Source organism: Haemorhous mexicanus, chromosome 1 (assembly GCF_027477595.1).
Source record: "Haemorhous mexicanus isolate bHaeMex1 chromosome 1, bHaeMex1.pri, whole genome shotgun sequence".
In the NCBI taxonomy this organism is placed as follows: Eukaryota; Metazoa; Chordata; class Aves; order Passeriformes; family Fringillidae; genus Haemorhous; species Haemorhous mexicanus.
In genome coordinates, this window is record NC_082341.1 from 52,916,687 (window position 1) to 52,935,551 (window position 18,865).

The following is an 18,865-nucleotide window of genomic DNA, read 5'->3' on the forward strand; positions in this document are numbered from 1 at the left end:
CTGGGGACTCTGCGTCACTACGGACCCTCACGCCCAGTTTGCCAAGGAGATGATGAGTAGGAATGTTGCAGAGCTGCTGTGTGCATATGAAAGGAATGGCAGAGAGTGAAGCCGTGGACAATTTCTGGGCTTTAGTACAATGCTGCTGCATTGATGCCCGTTTAGTCGGTTTTCCATCAGTGGCATTTCTGTCTAGAAGTACACTGCCCAGAGTCTTTCTAGCATTTGATGCCATTTCCTTACTGCCATTAATACCTTCCTTCAGTTTAAAGGATGAGAGAATCTTTACAGGATTTTGAAGATCCCTGTTAGGAAACAGTATGCCAGAGGAGTCATCACTCCCTTTTCTTTTGCCTCCTTTGTAATTTTTATAGACTCATTTCACATTTCTGCTAATGGCAATAAGAATACTGAGACTACTTAGCAGGGTTGACGCTCTCAGCTGCTTTCCTCTTTCCTACTGCTTCATACCGGATGTGACTTGATGGCCTCGTTTTGCAATCAGCATTTTGCTGTGGTTTGCTAAAACCTGGCATGCACTGCCAACTCACAACTTGTGTGTTGGCATTTCAGGGGCTTTGATGGGTTCCTTTCTGAGATTGCCATGCACTGGACTTTCACAGTCACAAAGACTTCATCCACCATCGGTCAAATTTCAGTATTTAATACTCTTTCCTGGAATGTAGGCAACCTAGCAGCAAGTACTAAATTCGCTGCAAGCCCTGTCTTCCCAAAGGACCATTCAAAAAGTTTGCTTTTCCCCTCTGACCAATCTGACAGTATTTTGATGAAGAATTTGGTACCTTAATAGAACCTCTTAGAAGGGATCTCATGGCAGACAACATCTCAGGCTTTCTTGAAATACTGGCTCCTTTGGATCTCAATTCCATTCAGAGTGCATTTAAGATTTTTTTTTCACTGAAGCCATTCAACAATGCCTCTTCTCTTTAAAATGTGCTGCAGGTGAGAAAGATGGATCCCCGTGAAAGGTTCTATTGATATCAAAATTCGTGCCCAATGGACTGTGCTGATGGAAATCAAATACTAGTCTAGTATTTTGAATCCAAATAATTCCTCCCAATCAGGCCCGACAGGATTGTTTGGCTTTGAATCTGAGCACGTGGACAGTAGTGGATGGTCCACAGGTTGAAAAGAGTGTAGATTCTTCTCCTTCTTTTCATTGATGGCTCAGAGACTGAAAAGGCAGCTCCAAAATGGTAAATACATCCCTACAGATTCAAAAATTGTTCTTCTTAATTTGCATCTCCACCATAACAACAGATGCTTAGAACTAAATTACCAATGGGAATTTTATAGCTTCTCAGAAATGAAACAGGACCTGGCTTATGGGCCTTAGCAGTAGCTACAAGTTTTTCAGCACAAGGCATCTCAAAAGTATTTTAACTTTACCGTACTTTTCTGTCTTATGCTTTCATCTCAAGGATGCAGGAAAAAAAAAAAAAACACAACCAGAAAAACCAAAAAAAAAAAAAAAAACCAAAACAAGAAACCCCACCAAATTGATAATAAGCAAAATCAGTGACATATATAGAAACAGATCCCATGGTTTTTAACTTCCAAACTTGTCTTCTCAGCACACTCTCTACAATGGAATTGTTTCCCTATCTGCCTTGAAACATTTTGCAGCAAAAACACTCTAAGGTTCTGCTGGGTGTTTTGTTCAAAAATGACTTCTTCTGGTTTTCTGTCCATAAGCGGAGTAACGTGACTGTGCTGGCAGCTGACCAAAGGAGGTAGGAAGAGTAATCATCATCCACAACACTGGGGCTAAAGAAATTTCCACAGAAAATTACCTGCCCTAGTACTTGTTCACGTGTTGGGTTGAACGTTCAGAATCTGTTTCCATTTTCCCCATTCATAGAATGTTCTATTTCACAGAATTCCAGCCCCTCAAACATCAGTCCTGCCAGAACTGCCCGCCATAGGGGGCTGTCATAGGGGATCTGCTAATGTCCACTGACTCTTACCAGTATAGTGCTTGTCACCGTTGCAGATCAAGAACTTCTGAATAGTTTGGATTCATGCTCTTTGAGGGGTTGAAAACAAGAAAAGAATGACTAGACATTTCCATGATCAAATCCCCTGATGGAATAAAAATAGGAGCATAATAAATGTATCCATTGTTCGAAGAAGGGAGATGAAGGCTCCAAATGATTACTTGCATACTTCCTGTTCTAAATCCCTTGTTATCTGGCAAATTGCAGAAGATTCCAGGCTTTTGCCAAAATGCAAACCAGGTTAAAATGTGAAGCCTTACAGTTTACTGGATATAAAACTTCATCATCCATTTTTAAATCTTTGAGATTGTTATGTACTTCCTATTACTACCCTGAGGTTTAGAGCTGTAATTCAGAGAGAAAAGAATGCTATCTTGAATTCATTCTAGTAAATCGGCACTCTCATCTTGTCGGCACTCTCTCCTCTTGGTTTTCACTTCTGAAACTCTGTACGGAAGAGTGCATTAATGCATAGAGCTCTGCATCAATTCTTTACAACAGTTTCCCCTGTAATTCTTCTTTCAAGGCAAACCTATAAACATCCACACATTCTTACCCCACCACTTCTTAAATTCTATTGAGAAGCAAAAAAAAAAAAACCCATCAAACCACTAAATCACTGCTCCAATAAAAAAAGCAGTCCATTAACTGCTTTCTTAGCAGGTTCTTTACCTTGTATTAATATGGCAACCTTTTCTTGCTCTTCTAGATTAGAACCAAATTCTTACAGCATATAAGGAAACATACGTTTACTGTATCTGATTCTTAGATACAGAAGTCCAGCAAGGAGTTCAGACCTCAAAAGAAGTGTCTGTACAACAAGATTCAGCACAACCTTGAGACATATTAGCTATTTTTCAAGAAAAGCGGCCAAACTGAAACTTTTTAGACTTCTCTACAATCATGCATGCCTGCTTCCAGAACCTGACCTTCGTTGCTGGAAACTAGCTGCAATGTTACTGTAAACAATGCTGTGAATGTAGGACATCGTCATTCTTCTCTTCCATTGAAAACCTCAAGTGGAGTCACGTCACTTCTCTTCAAAATTCTGTATTTCCTTGCAAACTGGTCAAATAAGGATAAATAAAGCGTTCTGTTCATTCAGTTTAAACCTAATGTTCAAAATGAAAAAAAAAATCCATTCAGATATGGTCTGCAATAATACAGTAGAAGAGAAGATGAACCAGACTGGCCTACAAAAGAAAGAAGTGAAGCAGAATTTGGGAATTTGGAAGACCTTATGATGAATAATTCAAATAAATAAATAAAAAGAATATTGCCTACCCAAATTCAATCAGTGATGCACAGACAGAGAAAAAGTACTAATTACTACTAATATTTCTTTCATTCTCAGACAAGAAGTTCAATGATCCTCTTGAATGCACGGAAGATTCTTGGAAAAGACAGCAGCCTTCTTCTTCACCACATACTCCTCAGAACTCCAGGAGACAAATCATTTGAGCTGTGAGGATCTTTCTCTCTGTAAAACTCCCAGAGCATAGCCAATATTCTATTCCTTTAGGGATCCTGGCCTCCCTGGGGGAGTGCTGGATAGTCTACATCCCGGTACATCAGCCAGACACTCCACCTTATTTCCCATGGCTACTGCAGCAAGGACATCATCTACACTGGCTTTCTAGCCAAAATAGATGCAAGGCACAACAAAGAACATAGCCAAAACCTTGAGCACAGCTTATGGGTTTCGAAAGAAAAATCTCAGGATGGCAATACTGGATCTTCTGATCCAAACCATCAGGAAACATTTCTTTAGAGGTGTTGGGAAAGATGAAAGTTTGATGAGAAAGTCTCACAGATATGTATGCTTGGCAGAAAGATTTTTCAATGTGGAGTCTGAAGAAGGAATAGAGTTGGAAGCAAGTTTTGATCTAGAAGAAAAGAATTGCTGAGCCAGTCTTACTGGATAACCGAGGATACCTTAGTTAGAAGAGGGTTTTATGACTTACAGCAAAGGATAAACCCACCCCAAACAAGAAGATGTTTTTACCAAGCAGGAAGCTAGCACAGGCAAACAAGTCAGCAAATGCTGCAAGCAGAAAAAGCTCTCCAAATTTTCCACTGTCAAGAAAACTGAAAAACAACTTTCCGCTTCAACTGTAATATACTGACTTTTAGTGAGTGGAGAATAGCAACATATGGTAATTAGAGTCGTTAGGATAGGCTATAGATAATAGTTAAGGGATAGATTGGTTCTACTGTATGAAGATGCTCAGCAAAGTGCCAAAACCAAAGGGTCTCCAGGCCTGCCTGTAGCTAGAGCTGACAGCTGTAGGCACAGGCTCTGTTGCCCACTACCCTGGACTGCTGCAACGTCTTGGATGGAATAAACTGCATTTTGGAGAGCCGCCTGGACTCCCACATCCCTCATTTAGGCTCTTCCATGGAGGTGAAAAAAGCCTCTGGGTATTGTACAAAAAAACAGCTATGTAATCTAGAGTTGCATGACCCAATATTTCTATTGAACTGGAACAATTTTTATCAATATTATGGATCCACTTCTTTTCAGTGCGTTTGGTCAAAAACATAAAGCATGGTTTAAAAGACATTCTTGGATGCGTACTAAGTACTACGAATTAGTTAAGGTGTTGGTTTGGCATGGCTTGGTTTTTGGTGGGGAGGGAAGAAGCCAGCCACAGAAGTGATTTTTTGTGCAAAGCTCCTAGAAGCTTCCTCCATGCCTGGCAAAGTGAATCCCTGCTTGGCACTAAGAACAGACATGCTGCTGAGCCAATTACAGAAGCTGATAGCGCCTTGGTGTTATATTTAAGAAGGAAATCAAAACTGCAGCCAGTTAACCTTGAAGTTGGGAAATTTTTAGGTTGGCACCTCTTCGGCTTTGAAAGCCAAACCAGTGAGACACTCTGTTGCAGTGTGTGTTTATTATTGTACTGCAGTTCTAGTAGTCCGTTTTCTAAGGCTTCCTATTTTGTGCTGTTATAGCATATGTTATTATGAATGGATTGTTCCTTTCCCCCCAGTATTGTTGGCTTTTGCCCTAGCTGTCCCTCTCCCCAAAGACCTGCCCTTTTGTTCCCTGATCCTTCTCCCATTGAACATCAACCCCTCCCCAAGCCTGCCCCTTTCTCTAGAAACTTCCCTCTCAATTTTGTACCCTTCAAAACCCCAGTGGTTTCTTCAAGTTATTCTCCTCCCCTGTAGTCCCCCTACTGGTTTCAACATTGTATTCCCCTCCTTGTCTACCACCCCCAGTTTCTCCCAGTTGGTTAAAGATTGTATCCTCCCCTGGGACCTTCCCCCCATTTAGAAGTTGATGGATGCCTTTGAATCATTGTCTTTCTGTCCTTGACCCTCCAGGGAGTAAACTGAAAAATATGCAGAAGACCTCTCCCTGTTCCTTGTCCCTGCCCTCAGCGCAGTTCTATCCCCAAGGCAGTCCACCTGTGCCGTAGAGCAGCTGTGCCCTACAGCTGCAGCCCGGATTCGACAGCTTTCTTGGGGCGGCCCACTCTCGCTGTCGGTGTCGGGAGCTAGTTGGGCTGAAGAAATCCAGCACCGCAGCAAGACTCCAAGTCAGAAATCCAGTTTATTAGGAAAAGGGGGAAAAACCCAAATCCATGCAAGAGTACAAAAGAAAAACCACTGACAGAGTCAGAATACAAGCTGACGTCCTGCTAGTTAGGGTGGTGAAAGCAGTTTGGATGAAATGGTCTTGTTGAAGTGGTGATTCTGTAGAAACCATCTGGTAGCTCTCGTCCTCTGGAAAACCAGTGGCTAAGGGTGGCCGTTCCTCTGGCAATGCAGTAGAAATGGTGCTTCTTGCCTTCCAAAACCCAGATGATATCCAGGTGGGGATGCTTAGCTCCTACCCCCTGGGCAGAGCATCTCCCAATGGGCTGATATCGTTCTGAGTCATGATGTGGGTCCTTGATTACCCGTGAAACAGAAATGGCTCCTGGAGGGAGTTATCTCTGAGTCATGTGGCAAGACATTGATGGGCCCATTAACAGGAGAGAAGGAAAAAACGATGCCACCCCTGGTTTCCTCAGTTCTTGAGGGTGGGAATAGGATGCATTTTGATATTGTAAGCTAGGACAATACAGGATGCAGGTTTTTGCATTTGCAGGGAGTTTGTATGGATTTGAAAAGTATCCTCATAGCAGAAGCACAAAAGTATTCTCATACCCCTTTTAATCATCTTCCAATGAAGCAATTCTCCCAATAACCTAAGGCATGAATGACTTGCGAGTGAGTTGAAGGAACACGCCAAAGATAAGTAGTGTTCAACTGCAGAGAATTGTTTAAGGACATCATACCCTAATATTTTAAATCAGAAAGCATGGATGGACGGGTCTTTTTTCCTTAGTTGACTACAGAACCAGCGGTCCTTTGCAGGAGGGTCTTTGGATTTAGGATGAGACTGGCAACTAAGAGCATGGCTACACAGAAGGTGCTACTTTTAGACCAGAACATTCAACTACTAAAGGCAGATAGGAGAATAGCTGATTAGTGACAGCTCCGACAGGAGGAGTCTGCGGCTTACCCCATGGGAACAATAGTAGCACATTTCAATTTTAGAAAACCATTCTTTTCAGAGGACCAAGCATCAGTGAAAAGAAAAGGTCGAGTAAAGACATCCTAGTGCTCTTCTGATCAGAAGCATCTTCCTCCATATGAGAGTATTTAGGAAAGGACAGTGCGTTCATAAGGAAAGGTGTGCCAGCTACAAAACCTGCAGAACAAGGCAAGACAAACTTATATATTTTATTTGCTATTTTTATTTCACCTGCTAAAAAATGATTTTTTTTAAGACTGAATTTTATGAATTCTGCAACGCTGTCTTTTTGAACGTCTTCCTACTCGTATTAAACACCGAGGTGACAAAGAGAGCAGCAGTGGAAGGAAAGCTGGTCCATCTCCCCCTCCTTGTGGCTTTAAGCCAGTGAGCGATTAGAAGTTGGTCACTTCATTTGAGATAAATAGCTTTACCAAGAGAGAATATTATCCAGCCTTGATCTTTCCTTTGGAGCTGATCCACTTTGTAGTCATCAATTCTTGACTCAGTTGGGGAGAAACAATGGCATTACGGCCATGGATGTTAGAGTGCGCTGATGGGAAATGAAGTTTTCATCTTCCGGTCCTTGCTTCAGTAAATATTCCAAATTCATCAGAAAGAAAATTCGAAGACCAGGAATCCCCACTCAAATGACCTACTTCAAATAGTCTGCACGCATAAGAGACATCAAGCAGGTGCTCTCATCTGTTAGGGGAATACCCAGCCAGTATATTATTGTCTAGTTAGGAGGCAATAATTTTGGAAATCATTGAATTTTTTGTATTGCAAGTGAATGGTCAACACATTTTATTACTGGATTAGGTAAAATCATGTCTTCTGCATCCTTTCAGAGAGGAAGCTTACCTGGATCTAAAGCTGCTCAGCTCCATGATGGGATGCTTTGTCTTCAAAGGGAACTCTACTCTTTGTCCTTTTGGATTGCTTCCATAGCTTTTCACTCACTCTTCAAGTACCTGTTAAAATGTCCTCTTATCCCATGCAAATTTTTATGGGCATAGTCACTGAATTGGGTAGTATTCCATTAAGTCCACAGGCCTTGTTGAGATGGATGCACAGGTCTCAAGGGTGTTAGCAGATGTTATTCTGAGGCCACTCCTGATCATGTTGGATGGACCATGGTGACTGAGGAAAGTGCCCAAAGACTGGATGAAAGCAAATGTCACCCATCTTGAAAAAAGGCAACCAGGAGGACTCAGAAAAGTACAAGCCAGCCAGCCTCATTTGGATCCCCAGGAAGTTGATGGAGTAGCTATTCCTGGAAAGCATTGCCAGGCACACGAAGGAGGACAGAACAAATGTAGTCAGCATGGATTTACCAGGGGAAATTGGTGCTTGACGACTTTTTAAACTCCTCTGGTGAATGAACTTGCCTGGTAGATGAAGAGAATATCATCTGCCTGGGCTTCAGGGAAGTTTTGGACGTTTATCTACATGGCAGCACACATACCTACGGGAAGGAATAGTGCAAAGAGCAGGGAACCAGTGTCTTTTCAATGATGCTCAGTGAAAAGACAAGAGGCAGTGGGCACACACTGCAATACAGGAGATTGCCTCTGAGCATCACAAAATTTTTTTTTACCGTGACGGTGACTGAACCATGGCACAGAGTGTCCAGAAAGATGGTGGAGTCTGGATCATTGAAGACATTAAAAGTAGGCCCAGATATAATCCTGGGCAACAGGCTCTAGGTATCCTGGTTGAAGCAGGGGGATGGGACTTGGGGAGCCCCACAGAGCCCTTCCACCCTCATTCATTCTGTGCTAGTGAATTCTCTTAGAGATGCATTTCAAGGACTGGCATGACAAAGCTCTGTGCAGAGTGAGATCCAAATGGACATGGGATTTAAGTTCCTTAAGTAGTGTTCAAGAAGAATGTAAAACTCCAGGAAACCTGTCTCTTCCATAACTGAATCCCTTTCATGGGAAAATTCCCCAGCTCTAGAAAGATCCTCTGAGACGCATGCTTAAGACTGACACTGGCAGAGCAAATTTCTCCCTATGCGTGTCTAAGACCAGTTAGGATCTTTACCAAAAGTGTTGTCAACGTAGTCACAGAAGGCATATTGTTAAGAAGTGACAACTTACATCAGAATGGCAAATATTGGTCCACCAATGAATTACTGTATGGGAATTATCGACTTGTATTCCAAATAAATAAAAAGGAGTTGGTCTTTATTGAACTCTTTCATTGCAATATTCATAAGGGAAGAAAAAGACCTATGTCCTTAACTTTCTTAATTCTAACAAAGATTTAAAACATTCCTTGTAAAAAGCGTATCTGAATTATCGGTCTATGAAACAATTTGAGTTGGGAAAAAAGTCCTAAAATTGTGTAGACAGTTGCAGAGAAAGCAAGAAAATAGGAAAGAAACAAAAACAGAGAAAAAGAGTCATCTTGAGTCTGCTAGCTAGTTCTAGAAGTAGTCTGCTAGAAAAAGGAAACCCCAGTGGAATTTCAAATGTGTTCATGCACTTGATTCAGTAACTGGTCAATGTAAAAACCAGTCCTTTCGTACAACTTCCCCCAGCAACAAAAACTTCAACAGATTGACGCCACCATCATGCCTGTCCCAGATGTATTTAAAAGTGAAATGATGATTTTCTTGAAAATCTATTTGCGTTCAAGTTGCAAGACATTGGAGGGATTCTCCACATTCTCCTTCCTCCACGCGGCTTGAAAGTATATTTGATAAAATATGCAACAAAGCATGTGATTTACAAGCTAGAGTAAAATGGATGACTTGGGAATTGATCTCTTTTGGATATGAAACTTCATATCCACTCTCTGGGAAGTTTCTAAAAGAAATGATGGAGCTGAGGCATGAATCTGCCTCTCCGAGTGCTAAGCAAACATAGACACTCCCCTTCACATGGCCCCACCTTCCGCACACACCTAGGCATGCACAGAGATCAGCATAGCAGATCATGAACACCTTGGAAAAGACTGAAATGCTAAATAGCTCTCTTTGTGGACAAAATAGCCGGTACACTATTTCAAATATCTGGTACAAAAACTCTGTTGAATATCTACCTCATATTTAAAACACAGCTTTTCATTGAATTCTGTTTGCAGAATATTTTCCTTCCATTTGTTCCTTTAAAATTCCTTTGTTCTATGTCTAGAAATATTTTCTTCTAAAAATAGAAAAAATTAGATGATGTCTTTTCAGAAGAAAACATTGGTTTAGACAATTTTTAACCATCATGGTATGGAAGAATTTATTTGTCCCTCACTAAGGAGGAATAAGTATTTTGATCCTAGATCATTTACAGTGAAATACTTGACATTTTTAAGATGCTTTCAATCAATTTTGATCCTCATTGCTTATTCATTGTAAACAGTAAGTTTTCAGTGCATGGAAAGTGTGTGTGGTATGTCTACATTAGTTCAAACACCAATTCCAACTAATGGCCAGGCTGAACTACAGTAAATAATGTCCTGAAGGATATTTTGCCGCCTTCTTTGGCACTCCTTGAAATCCTAATGATTGGCATGAAGTGTCGAAATACAGAGATTTTCTCTCAGAGGGTGTCCCATGTTGAAACCCATCCCATGTGTTTGATGTTGTAGTTCTTATCGCTTTTAAAAGTTGATATCTTCTGCACAGTTTTCATGAAGCTTTCTGTTACAGTAGTGAAAATCACAGAGAAATGCAATTTTGTACAACTTTGAATTTACCCCAAGAGCTGAGAGAAAATTTGTTCGTATACCTCAATCTGAGTCTCTTCCATATTCAAGCTTTGTTTATCTACCATCAAGGGTCGCATTCGTTGCTGTTCAAAGCCCCATCCAAGCTGACTTGAATACGTTCAGGGATGGGACATCCACAACTTCTCTGGGCAACCCGAAGCAGCGTTCCAGCACCCCAACAGCAAAAAATGTCTTCCTTTCATCTAATAGAGATCAGAAATACTAAATCTAGGTATATAAACTTTGAGGAAAGGTTTGAAATTCTATTGATTTGAAACACATTTGGTATGAATACTAACTTCCAGACGACTGAAATATGTTGATGGCCATTTGAGATTGACACTTTTTGAAAAAGTGCATGGAATTGAAAATTAAAACCGGCAAAATTAAAAACTTCTTGCCATTTTCTTTTAACTCTGATCTTCAAAATTGCATAGGTCAGATATCTGTGCTTCATGCAAATCTCTCAGATACTCTCAGACCAAAGCTTTTCTTTCAGACTAAACTGCGGTTTAGGTTGAACACGAGTGCTTAGTGAAGGTTTTTCTGGGCATAGGGGGATTTGTGTGCACAAGAGGTTTTATCCAAACTGGAAAATTCATCCCAGCTGCATTTGTTCATCATTCCTACTGCATCAGGCCTGAAGATTCTGTGAAAAGTATCCTGTGGACCTTGAAGATAGCTCATGTGAAAGAGATGAGAGGTGATGGAGAAGTTGAGGGAGAGAATCAAGAGCATATGGCCCAGTAAAGGCACCAGAAGGTATTTTTTCATGTGGTCCACAGCCCAAACAATTGTTTAGCACCGTTTGAAGGCTGTGTTTGACCAACAGGGCTGAAGCAGGTCTTCAAAATATCCAGTAGATCAAAATCCATTGAAGCAAATGACCCTGGCCAGTCACCTTGCTGCTGATCATTCACCCTCCATACCAGCTGATCAGGCCTAAGAATGCTGCTGCAAAAGTGTTGTGAAAAAGGTAGGCACATTTTCACAGAGGCAGGGGAAAATGCCCTTGGATGGTGATTCCAAGGGATAACTTGATGGCGCAAGTTAGGTACTCTTATCTACTGTGCAATATCGAAGTTGGTGAGTTCACCATCTGTAAGCATCACTTTAGAAAATAAATGTTTGATCCACAAAACGATACTTCCTATGTCCTGTCTACCTGCTTCATTTCAGCCAAGGAATAGGCTACGTTCCATCAGCAAAGTGTTCATGATCATATGCTTCTTTAAACTGTGGTCATTCTTTCTTTTTTTCTAAATCAGACACTGTCTATTCCTAAGATTCAGATGTCCATGGGTAGGGGTGTAATTAAGTTCACTGTTAAAAAATATCCTTCTTGTTATCTTTTTAATAAATTACTGAGATGTAACATCAGTCTGAGAGCTGAAAGAAACCCCTTCATTGTCTGTTTGCCAAGTATCATCTATGTGATACAAATTCTATTTGACCCATCCATTGCCATCTAATACTACTAGTAATGCCTTCACAACCTTTTCTTCATGGTTAGGGATTTTGGAGAAGTGAAAGATTTGAACATACGCAAGGGCATTTGTTCAAGATGCTCCAGAAAGAGCTGCCGTCTGTTCTCTTCCTTGCTGCCTATGTTGGCAGGAAGCTGCAAAAAACCCAAAGATAACTAGAAAGAGTGTTACTTTTAGTCTAAATTTGGAAATGATGTTTGGAATACCCTGTTAAATGAAAAGGTGCTCTTTTAAAAGATGGCATCGTAAGGGGAAAAGTCAGTTTAAAGAGTTTTCGAGACAGTTGCTTCTGGAAAAAAAAAAAAAATTTGAGGTATCCAAGGTCTTTAGCCATACCACTTGGAAGATTGATTCAAAACACAGTTCCTTCATCTAGGAAGAACAGAGGACCATAGATGCAGCCCATTTCAAAACGGAGTTCTTTATGTGTCAGGTTGGGATTTACTGGACATCATTTCTTGTAAAGTCGAGGGACTGCAGTTAGCTCTCCAATAATTTCCTTCCCTGAAATTCATCTGCATTTGCTCCTTTCTCCAGCGTTCCCATTTCTTAGTGCTGGTATACTCCATCTATGCATTAGAATATTCAACTGGAGTGTGTGTCCGATATTTTCTAGTTCAAATTGGCTGGAACGCAATGGATAGTTCCAGTTGCTTGTATACACTAGTTTTATTTTGACAAGTTTTCTTTGAACAATGTTTAAGCAGCAGTAGCAAATCGGAAGTACAGCTTGCAGCAGGGAAAGACACTTCTGCTTGCTCAAGTTTCCTGTAGTCAGATAGATGCCAAAAGGCTTTTCATAGTACTACTACTGTCTTGTAGGAATACTTGATCTAATCCTACCTTTGATACAATTACGAATGGGCTACTTTTCCACAAGGCGGAACATTTTTCTTTTAATAATATGTTTTTTGTAAGTTGGAAACATGAACTTGTGCACCAGTCAGGTGGAATGTACTCTTACTTCTTCATAAGTTTCACAACATTATTTAGAAAATATTGACTCTGTGTAACTTCAAAAGAAGAATTCTGGGCATCTTCATTCTATTGATGTGATTTTTTTTCTACCATGCTCTTCTTGTTTTCTATGGAACTCATTTTTACCAATAGAAATATTTTTCCCTGACACCTATGGAAAATACCTATGTTTACTCAATATTGCAGCCTCAGTACACTGTTTAGAATTATTTCAACATGGTCCCAAGCATATCCGACAGCTAGACAGCAGAGGTTAGCAACAGTGAGTGGGAATAACTTCTGAACCATTTCAGTAGATTTCCCAGGAAGGGCTTGCTTTCTGCCCCTGCACATTTTCCCAGAGATATTGTCTGGTGAACAGTTGCATCAAAAGAGTATTTTTGCACAAACCTTGGGCCAAGCTCTGTCTCAGATTTACTAGTGAATGCAAAGAGGGTGAAAGTGCTGCTTCAAAGCCCTCTGTGTGCTTTCCGTACCAAAAGGGAGGTGACCCCAGAAATAAGTTTTTGATCTCTCTTCAAAACACGAGGCATGTCACCACCTCATTCATCTTTTTCTGGGACTCAGCATCTAAAGACCAAGAAGCCCTCTTGCTTGCTAAAGTGTGTTCAGCAAAAAAACTCTTGTCCCATCAGCAAATTGGAACACAGCTGCATTCCAGTCAATTCCAATGCTGGCAGGGCAATACTCTAGCCCAGTAGTAACATGCCACTGTTAGAAGACTGTGTAAAAATCTTTGTGTACAAAGTAATGGGAGGGAAAAATAGAATTGGGAAGAACTGCACATTGTTCTGGAAAAAGCCTCCTGCCACAGTCTTACAGAAGTCATTTTCTGGTATCATTTTTAAGAGTTGGAGTTTTTTAAATTTTGTACAAGATAAAATCTTACTGGACCTTGAAGTTTCCCTACTAGAAGTCCAGCCATTTCTTAGTAGAATAGAAGTAAGCCCTTTGAATATGTACAAATGGCCTTTCAAAATACATATGCTATAGCCCACTGTGAAAGGAATTAGCTATAAAAATAGAAATTCAAAGGTTTAAAAAGGTTTTGAATAAAGTAAGTCTAAGGTGATAGAAGAAGAAGAAAACAGCAGTTTTCTTCTTCTGGTGAAAAAACAACTCCGAGGACATTGTACTCTACAGGTTTATTATATCACTTTCTGAAAAACGGAGTAGGTTTGCTATTTCAAAAGGTTTTCATTAGGAAGGAAGAGATTCCTTTGGAAAAAAAAACTTCAAATTGACTTGACATGAATGTTATGACACTTCACTTCACCAATCAGGAAGAAAAATTCTCATCACTTGATATGGAAATCATGACGGTAACGGAGACAAGGATGTCTAAGCCGTGCCATCAGGAACATAAAAAAGCATTAGAATGCTGGTAAGACTGAGCTCCTGAACTAGTGAGAAGAGAACGCAACCAAAACATTTTCCTTTAAAAGTCTTCAGGATGAACAGCAGATCAAATGTTTTCCTGTGAAGTATTTATGAATAGAATTAACCTTTAAAAGAACATTGTTTTCAAAAACCTGTGTCCAGTATCTCTTAGAATGATACAGAGTTCTTATTACTAGAAAAAAGAAAAGCACTTTTTTCCAAACTGTTGTGCACTTTTAAACGATCTACAATAAAAAGAGTACTTTTTCATGCTGGGCATGATGTTCATTACAAAAAAGCCTTGTCGCACGCTTGGTACTCTAGTGTCTTGATTAGCATCGTTTTTTATTCATTGACTCTTTTTCACCTTGAAATAATGACGTCTTTGTACTTCTGCAGCATCCATGAAGAATTTCTTGGGTGTCATTTTGTACTCGATCCTAAATGGCAGGTTCTGCATTCTGCCATCCGTCTAGCTTTCCCATTTGATGCAGCTTCTGAGAGGTCTTTTCAGAATTGAGGACTACCTGCAAGAATGATGCTAAATGCATGCATTTTACTCCTTGGGTAATGCAAAAGAGTTTCTCCTTTACAGCATAATAATAATAGGAAAAGAATGATGGTGGATTCAATTCTTATAGTAATACAAAGAGAACTATTATCATCATTAGAAACCAAGCAAGTCATATTTATTGCTCATGCAGTACAACCACTAATGCAAATTACCCTGTAAATTCAAAATGAATCTGTATCACAGGAGTGGATTGAATGTCTCTCTTGATATTTTGCTTAAAGCAGAAAATTAATTCTTTTGACAGCCAACTCATAATTGCAACCTAACTTTCAACTCCAGCTTTCAAACAGTGGAAACATGTCTGTTTATAACACGATACAGTACCGTACACAAGACCAAAACAGGTCCTAGACGTTCAAATGAAAGAAAAGATCAAAGGACATATTAATTCGTGTCTGCAAGCCCTCAAGAGCGTGCAGGTCAAAAGTCCCCAGAAAACTAGGCCAGTGGCACAAATTCTCGATGTTGGCACCAGCAGAAGCAGCTGCTATCTTTCTAGGATGCAATCTTGCTTACATCATCCTTCAAAGTAATCTTCTGTCCCCCTGCCCAATATGCCTTCTGCTCTACTCCTTGGACTTCACGTTTGCATTTCTACAGAGTCCTGCAAACGGACTCAAAGTTCAGGTAATAGATTTCCAAGATTTAGAAATATTGTGTTAAGTCTATTTCTTTCGTATTTCATCCCGTCTAAGCATACTGAACTTTCTGAGGTGAAATATGTCGAGTATGTCACGTGTAGTTTACATGTTAGTTCTGCTTGACATTAAAACTTCGCACAGACCCCTGGGATGCCTTACTGCAAAAATATATAGCTGCAAAGAGTGGTTGCACAAAGTTAGAAAGGCCAGAAAACCATGTAAACAACCTAACAGTAGAGGCTTGAATTTCTGAATATAATCTTGCACCATCTAAAGTCAAAATAGAATATTGAAATGATTTTCATCTAATAATGAGCGTGGGGAAGAAAGAATCCAGATAGGCTTTTTTTTTTTTTTGAAACAGTTCCAGGAAATACATGGCCTTAACTTGGAAGTATAGCATTAAATATTTTTATACAGCATGAGTTCTCATTACCTAATCATATGATTTGTAGAACTGAATTGGAAAGTAGGAAATAAACAAAGAAAAATACTCAAGCTATAAAATATGTGAGTTTAAAATTTTCTTTGTATTTCTGATTAAAACGATGAGGTAGCCAAATGGTCACCCATTATTTTCAAAAGCATCTGGACATAAAAAACGGATCAATTTTGGCGGGACTTGGATGTCCGGTATTCCTGAAAAGCTTTATTTCACTGCTTCCCAAGCCTGATTCAATCCCCTTAAATGCAGCTGTATTTCAGTTGCTCAGTGAAACTGTCCATCTCATGCATATAGTTTACAAATAATCTGCAGAAAAAGCTAGCTAGATTTAAAGATCTTTTTTCTGTAAATGGCCTTCAACTGATTTCTACAAACACACAGCTGGGATTTCTGCTGTCTTCTTCAGGCCACTTCCTGCAGAGACCTCTCCATTAAATTTGTCTCGTTCTACTAAGAACTCTTCTGGTGATTCAAAGTCAGCACTGGGAATGTCCAACTGCATGGAATTACTGTCTGCTAGAGCTGCACACTGAGGGCTTCTGTGTGCAGCATCATGTGAGCCCTGCTAATGTCACCCTGTTGGTATAAACTGAGCTAAGTGGACCTTAAGGGACAAGATTGTGCACTGATTTTGTAATAGAAATGAGGTACTAAGAAGGAGGCGGGAGGATTTCAATGTTTCTGCCTCCAGCTGAAGCAACACTAAATCTCGGTCCTTATCTGAAAAACAAGGTGAATTAACCCGTTTGGCATTCATATGCCAAAAAGGTCAGTAATACACTCAGAACTGTCAAAAGAGTAACAATTCCAATCATTACTTTCTAAAAAGAATTCATTTGAAGAAGTCAGGAAGACAGATGAAACATGCAAATATCCTAGCCTGAGAATCATTCTGTTGATCTGCACAGGTTTCTTATTATATTCCCATCTAATGCATTGGTCATGTGTACTTGTGATGACACAAATACTTGCAAAGCTTACAAGATAAATCACGTTCTCTTCAAACAGCAAAGCATTTCTTGATGGTTGCACTTGCTAATTCCATTTAGACTCAGTGTTCTTAAAGGTCTTTTCCAACCAAAGTTCCAACCACCATTCTCTAAGTCGCACATCCTGATTGTCCTGGTTTAGGGCTAAATTTGGCAGAAAACCTCACAAAGGGCCACTGCACCCTCCCCCCCACCGAAAGCCCACCCACACAGCCGCTCCCCTCAACTGGTTTGGGGAGAGAAGTGGGAAAAAGCTGTTTCTTTAACAGGCAAAGCACTTCCCAGCACAAAAAATGAACAATACCAGATGACAAAACTCATTTGCCGCACTGAAGAGACGACAAATCAGAAAGTCTCTCCTGTGGGTGCTCACTCTGTTATCAACCCCTCCAGCAATGGGGAAGGCTGCTGCCCAGGGTAGGCCCCAGTAGGCCACAAAGTGCAAGTTCCCAGTGCTTCCCAGGTCCCAGTCCGGAGCAAATTTGAAACGTTCCAAGAAAAAGGAAAGGAAAAAAAAAACCAGTCCAGGGAAAACTCTGCCTCAGCCAGCTAAACCAACTAAAAAGCAAATGCGTGCTCTGTTCTGCTCTGTCAGTACCCAGACAACACAGTGCAGCGCAGAATGTGGAAGAGTGTTGCTTTTTAAGGAGTGCAGCCTCTGATAAGAAACTCGGTGCTTCTTCTTCTCCCCACCTTTGCTCTCAGAACCAGTCTTGAAGGCAGAGAATATCATATCCAGCATTAAGAGAACAGATGACTGGGGATACAAGCATCATAAAGTCACCCTAGGACACCGCTCCTTTGAGATATGTCACCAGACTATGCTAAGACCAAGTTTTGGAACTGCTCAATAAAATTCTACTCTCACAGTGAAGCTGAGGAGGAAACACAGCTCACTACAGTTACCTTGTGGCATGCCAGTGCTTCCTTTCAATCACAATGATCTTCGTTTTTAAGTCCCTGACATCACAGGCATCATGAAACATCCTTTGTGCAGGAAGGAAGAAAATATTCTTTTCATTGATGCTGATGGGTTAGCTGACATGCAAAGCAGTTAATTCAAAGTGACAGAGCAATCAAGTCAATAGGAAAACTCACCACAGTTTTGTTTACTCCCCTAAATCCTTACTATCCCAAAATACAAGAACAGCTGTAAAAGCCTTGTGGATACCTAATTTTTTCCTAGACCTACATGGTGGGGTAAGAGATAAACAATCCCAAACTATGGTAATCCACAACAAAGCATTCTTGACCTCATATTCAGGTTCTGCATAGCGAGCTCTTCCTCCTGATCAAGTTATTCCATCGCAATACTTTGGGGAGTATCTCAGAGGGCTGGCTGTTGTTTGGTTTGAAAGCATCTTGATCATTCAGGAACCCAGTAGCAAGGACAAAGTTTAAAAGAAGATAGTGCTATGCATTGATTTTCATCTAGGACAGAGATATTTCTACAACACAGAAGGCTGACCTAATGCTTCACGACAACGTGGCTGAAGTGGCATCCTGGTCCCCATAGGTTTTTCTCTTTACTTTTAGCTGCTTTCTTACCAGATTAATGAGCTGAACTAGCTCAAAAAAGAATCAGATAAGTGCCAGAGCTTTCAAACAAACAAAAAAAAAAAAAACCAAAAAAAAAAAAAAAAAACAAAAAAAAAACCCAAAACAGATGCAAAAAGGTGATTTGTAAGTGCATTTGAAAACAGAAGTTTTTTGTACTTTTCATAGATACATGGCATTCTCTGGAATGATATTGCTCCAATGCTTTGGGTTTGGTTTTGTTTTTGTTTTTTTCCTCAATTCGAAATGTTACACATTCTTTTTTGGCCATTTTAGTAAACTGATTTTCTGATCCATGTGAAAGACAGTCCGAAGTTCCCCTCATTTGCCTCACGACGGTCCCCAGGACAGACATCGGGACCCTGAGGACCCTGACTGGAATGCTGGCATGCCGGTCAGAGAGGAATGCCAGAAATCCTGAGGCCCCTGAGCAGAATTCTGGCCTGCCAAGTGATTGTTGGCAGCTGTGTCTACAGTGACTGCTTCTAGCAGGGCCTGCCAAGGGGCGAGGCGACCTATGGGCCTGCACGTGCTTCGCGACACCAGCCCAGGAA